We start from the raw sequence: 6,662 nt of genomic DNA on the forward strand, positions 1-6,662 counted from the left end.
CACGCGCACGTCTCCTTTATCTGAGCACCAGGTGTTATTAGTGTTGGAATTAGCATTATCACGTCTGTCTCTTGCTGGGGCTGAAACCAGACATAACAGAGCAGAACCTGCAAGTGAGATTCCAGGAGCGTGTCAGATTAGTCAGTCATTTAAGCAAATTCAACTTCAACTTCATAGCAGTTAGCAAAAGAAACTCAACACCAACGCATCAGCAGATCGGCTCATAAACAAAGGTCAAGTGGACTAAAGCAGGCTAATAATGATCGGATCACGCGGCCACATTTTTTGTTTACTTGGTTAATTTCCTGTCTAATTTAGAAGTGCGTTCTGTTCTGGTTGAAAGCTGGACTCTTTCGCTGTGAAAGCTTCTATGTTTCAAACCGAAGGTACCTCAGTAGGATATTACCAAACTGAAGGTACCTCAGTAGATTACCAAACTGAAGGTACCTCAGTAGATTACCAAACTGAAGGTACCTCAGTAGATTACCAAAGTATTCCTACTTGAGAGCTCCAGTGAAGACAGACGCTGTTTATGCAAGATAATTACACTGCAATTCTATAGATTATCAAGCGCTTTGAGAGGTTGTTTATTTTTACTTTATCTTTACTTCACTGAATATGTTTACCTCAGATCAGGTCCTTACTTCACTGAATATGTTTACCTCAGATCAGGTCCTTACTTCACTGAATATGTTTACCTCAGATGAGGTCTTTACTTCGCTGAATATGTTTACCTCAGATGAGGTCTTTACTTCGCTGAATATGTTTACCTCAGATCAGGTCTTTACTTCGCTGAACATGTTTACCTCAGATCAGGTCTTTACTTCACTGAATATGTTTACCTCAGATCAGGTCCTTACTTCACTGAATATGTTTACCTCAGATGAGGTCTTTACTTCGCTGAATATGTTTACCTCAGATCAGGTCTTTACTTCACTGAATATGTTTACCTCAGATGAGGTCTTTACTTCGCTGAATATGTTTACCTCAGATGAGGTCTTTACTTCGCTGAATATGTTTACCTCAGATCAGGTCTTTACTTCGCTGAACATGTTTACCTCAGATCAGGTCTTTACTTCGCTGAATATGTTTACCTCAGATCAGGTCTTTACTTCATAGAATATGTTTACCTCAGATCCGGTCTTTACTTCGCTGAATATGCTTACCTCAGATCAGGTCTTTACTTCATAGAATATGTTTACCTCAGATCAGGTCTTTACTTCACCGAAGTAATCTGAAGTATTCTGAGGTAATCAGTTTTAAGCGTCTCAGTTCATGCTCATTTTTAATCAGCCTTTAAGTCCATGTATGAAAAATGTCCATTTGCATGAGATGAAGAATTCCTAAAGTGATTCAGTTCTTCATCACGGCAGCTGTTCTTGTATACGTGCTGCAGCAGTGTGTACTTCAGAACTGTGTGTCAGTGGGCGTATTCTTCTCTCTCACCCACGCGTCTGTCATTCTCTCGTCCTCTTTTCTCTCTCAGTCTTTGTGTCCCTCGCTCTCTGTCTCCACACCTCCCACCTACACATACACTCCACACACACTCCTGGTGCTCTCTCGGGGGCGTTCACGTTAGTCTGACTGGGATACCTTCTGTCTGCAAGTTCATGCGCCTGACACAGTGACAATGCACAGTGACTGCCGTAGGGAAAAGGAAAAAAGTCAATCACCCAAGCCCTACACACTCACACACACACACACACACACACACACACACACACACACACACACACACGCACACACACACACACACGCACACACACGCACACACACGCACACACATGCACACACATGCACACACATGCACACACATGCACACTCATACATGTGCACACACAAATACCCTTGTGCACCCCCCCCCCTCCCCCAACACACGTACACACAGTGTGTTTAAACAATAAATGCACTGAAAGTTGAATACTTTATGTGAGGCGTTCTTCTCTGCCTGTCGTGAGAGGGGCGATGTGAATGTGGCCCAGTTTGGTGGGACATCAAGGGCCCCATGTATTTCAGTCTCCTACGCTCCCACACAAAGCTGAGCTCATCAGATGGAGGCCCATACTGATGCCACAGAAGAACCTCGTGTGACTGGTTTCAAATGGGACCTGCTGGAGAACACCAGTGACAGATGGAGCACTTCACTGCTATTCACATGAATCATGTAATTTTCATAGAGCCCTCAAAGCCAAGCACTTGTTATCCTGCGTGGGGTGTGTGTGTGTTTCTGCCTGGATAAACTAAGCCCTACAAGTCAAGAAGAATGATAAATGCCTGCGAGCTAACAAATATCTTTCTGCAAAAGTCTGCTCTTGAATTTTCAGCCAGTGACGGCCACCTGTGTGAGACAACTCATTCTTATATATATATATATATATATATATATATATATATATATATATGTATATATATATATATATATATATATATATATATATATATATTTAACCCCCACCCTTCACTCAAGGAAACCATTGTTAACTAAATATGCATTTGTTTCCTGAAAGCCTTTCCTTGACTGAAGCGTATTTATTGGACAGCTAACCTGGGACGTGTCCCGTCTGGGACCGCAGGACGTCCTGTGAGGACATCACAGCAGAAAGTTGTGGGTCATCTGCTTTAATGTGGCCCTGACGAGGACTGATGGACCTCTCAACACCACATGGGAGCAAAGCCTGATCTGATACCACAAAGGTCTTAGAAGAAACGTTTACTGCAGAGTTGGAATGGAGGATGATGATGGTAACCATCATCACTGACTATGAAAGAGGGACTATGGTGCGCGTGACAAAGACAGGAGTGACTTCGGGCGCACTGTACTCTGGTGGCCGGGTTTTATGGGGTACGCGGATGAAGGTCTCTGATCTCTGACCTGTCCCCACATGTACGGCTCCTGCTATTGCCAGCCACCAGAGGCGACTGAGAAACTGACCTCTGATCAGTGGCCAAGAGTGGCAGGCATTTCGGTGGCATTTTGGCGGCTGGCCCGCTTACCTTTTCTGATGCAGACGAGCTCATGTACTCCACAGCTGCGTTCCCCGCCTGAAAGAAAGCAACGTCACATTTAATGAGACACACAAACACGCAGACTGGAAAAAAAACAACAAACAAACACACAAACAAAACACGGGGAGAAAGCAGACGAGACTCGGACGCCGACGGAGCGTGTGATGCTTGTTCATGGAGAACGTTAATTCACACCGACATGGTGACAGACGCTCAAAAGGACGAGCATGTGCTCACGGACGTGTTTAACAGCAGTCCACGCGGTCGACGAGAGAAAAATAAAAAAGTCTTTCGGTTCCCCCTCGGGGTGCGTTCACGGTTCGTCGGACATGAGAGGAGCCATGAACAAGTAGCAGGTGGCAGACCCATAGAAGAACAACGGGCCGACAGATACCAGGAGAAGATGGACACCTCAGCTCTTGTTCACTTGAGCGTCCCACCACGACGGGATAATTTTGTTCCTGTGATGTCTGTCCTGAAGAATAATGATGATGGTGATGAAGATGGTGATGAAGATGCTGAGGATGCAGTCGCTGCTATCTCTGTCATCCAAGGAGAATGGTGCAACGTCTAACCCCCCCCCCCCCCCCACCCCACACACACACACACAGTCGCAGTATGCCACTGTTTCCCTCAGGCCAACTCCTGTCACCTCGACTACGGCCCGCCGGCACTTGTCGTACACTTGCGTGTCACGCAGCAGATGAGGGAGAGCAGGCCTACATTTCCCATAATGAGCAGGCCTACATTTCCCATAATCCTAAATAAAGGACTGGAGGGTCCAAACATCCACTACAAGGAAATGAATGAATGTGATACCCAGGACAACAAACTGGGCACAGTGTCTTTAGCAAGATGCTTCCAACTTTAGGGTGAAAACTATGAACTATTTTCATCATTAAAACTAAAGACAGTGCTAAAGACAGTTCTCACTAAGCAACACTGGACAGTGTATATAAGATTGAGATGATATTATAATTATAATGTCACTATATTGTAGATATGTTTCAGCTTCATAGAAGCATTTTACAACCAGTTAGAAGCAACGAGCATTAAATGTTGCAAATTATCAAATAGTAATGATGATCTGAGTAAAATATTGCATTCTTGTTCATAAATGAACTCGTATATCCTCATCCATTTCTAGGAAAGTCATTCTCATAGAATTAAGTAGACCACATTTACCTTTTTGTAATAGCTGATCATTTTTTCACCGTAATAAAGTATGAAATGGCTTTAACTGTGTGTTATATATTTTAGGTATCTGTGCTAAAATTGGCCCAGTAAAAGACAGCAGTCTGAACGTCTCGCCTAGTTTCGTACTTCTGAAATACTGCTGAGTGGGACTTTGAAAAACAGTGGGACTTTTAAAACGTCCCAGTGAACTAGAGTTTGGATTCAGGCCCCATCACGTGGAGCCACATAATCTAGTGCAGCCTTACTGTTGACAAAATAAAAGTCCTAATTGAAAATCCAGCTACTACATCTTTACCATACTGCTACTCAGCCTTGTTGTAGTCCAAGTCGGACTGTGTCACTGAGAGTGGGATTCTGGGTAAGGTCATAAGGTTACTCTCGAAGTGACAGGATCTCTTCAAAACTCAGCTTATGAGCTGCTGTTGTGTGCTGGTAAAATAGGGTCCCTGGGAAACATTGAACTCATCGTGAGTTCCTCACTAAGTGCGTGGTCAGTCTACTCCAACAGGACACAGACTGCTCAGGTACAACAATCATCACAGCTGGGATGCTTTGAAAGATCATTAGGACAAAAACACCAGACTGTTGTGCAGAGTTGTATAATCCAGGTTCAGAAAGTAAAAGTCCTCACCAGGATTTTGCTCAGGCTTCCTGGATTGTGTTGATTCCACTCATTTTACCTGGATTGCACTAATTAGAAATCTAGCAAGCTTGAGCAAAATCCTGGTGAGGACTTTTACTTTCTGAACCTGGATTATACAACTCTGCTGATGTGTAACTCTTCCACTGCAATCATTCATTCAAGATATTATCCTAAGTGGATAAACAAACACCTGACAAACACCAATCACAAAAGAAATGAACTTCTTGGTCCTTGACTCCAAATAGCCTAATCTAATCAGACATTTTAAATACAAGCGTAACAGACATTACACAAACGTCTGAGACTTTGTAACACATGACATTTGTCAGGATCTCTTGGAGTCTTCGTGTGGAGAGCAGTTGTCTGGGCAAAACCCCAGCCTTGCCTAAAACACACAGGCAAAGCAGGTAAGGCATCTTGTCTGATCAGCTCATCTTGTCTTAACAGCTCATCTTATTAGAACAGCTCAATCACATCCTGTCTCAGATCCCAGCCTCTCATATCCTGTTAATAAGGTCTCTGAGCTCCTTAAGGCAAAAGCAAAAAAAGAATTTTAAAGCAACTTCAGAAGTGAGTCAGTCAGATTCTAGAACTCCACATCAAAGGAAAGAATTCTGGGGAAGGAAGATTCTAGAACAAATGTGGGCTTTGTGAATGTGCGATCACAGACAACTGTCTTGATTGGCAGCTGACGCATTAATCTAGAATAAATTTGCCTCATCACTGACATGCATTTACACACACATACACACACACACACACACACACACACACACACACACACACACACACACACACACACACACACACACACAGCTTTTCTGTGACCTGTACAACAAACCTAAAAAAGCAGACAGACAAAAGACCTGCACAAACACAGAGAGGTCGTGTGTGTGTGTTTGGTCTGCCTTGTAATTCTTGCATCCGGAACATACTAAAGCCGAGTGTCATCCTTAGACGTTTGGGCCTGTTTGATGGCTGTGGAGGTGGAGTTGGTCTCACCTCCATCACCTTCAGTATGTAGAAGCTCATGTCCGTTACGTTTCAAAGGGCAGTATGACCCAGACGGTCACCTCTCACACCCACGGAGCCAATCAACACACAGACAGGGTGACCTCGGTTGTTTAAGAGTTTGCTTTTGCATGAGCAGTTCTCCCAGTTCTAATAAACCAACCACATATTCGCTCACCCTCCAGATGGGGTTCTGAAGATCTTGGTTCCCATGACAACCTCCAGCTGCTGGTGAATGTGGGGAGCGACTCTGTCCGGTCTGGTGGGTGGAGGTGGGTCAGAACTGCTTTCTGTCTGTCTGTCTGTCTCTGTCTGTGTCTCTGTCTGTGTCTGTATCTCTCTGTCTGTGTCTCTGTCTGTGTTTCTCTGTCTCTCTCACTTGTGCTGACACAAGACCGATCCAGCCCATATTTATAGATACGTCCCAGTTTCAGGAAATTCCCTTTACCTGTACAACCAGAAACCTGAATAAGTGAATGAGTGTGTGTGTGTGTGTGTGTGTGTTGAAATGATAGTTCTGGACAGGAAAGGACGAGATACCGTGGTGAAGAGTGTAGGCTGCCGGGTCTACCTGATCTCCCGGGGGAAACACACACACACACACGCACGCACACACACACACACACACACACACACACACACACACACACATGCGCGCGCATGCAGAGCCGGAGTGGCTAATCGGGAGATTCGGGAGGATTCCCGATGGGCTGGCTCATGTCAGTCTGTAGTTTGGGCCGATTGGGAGGGGAAAATAATTTTGGGCCGGATTTGGGCATGAAACTCCCGGGCTGAAAAAGTGTCC

The sequence above is a fragment of the Brachyhypopomus gauderio genome, unplaced genomic scaffold (genome assembly GCF_052324685.1).
Source record: "Brachyhypopomus gauderio isolate BG-103 unplaced genomic scaffold, BGAUD_0.2 sc43, whole genome shotgun sequence".
NCBI lineage: Eukaryota > Metazoa > Chordata > Actinopteri > Gymnotiformes > Hypopomidae > Brachyhypopomus > Brachyhypopomus gauderio.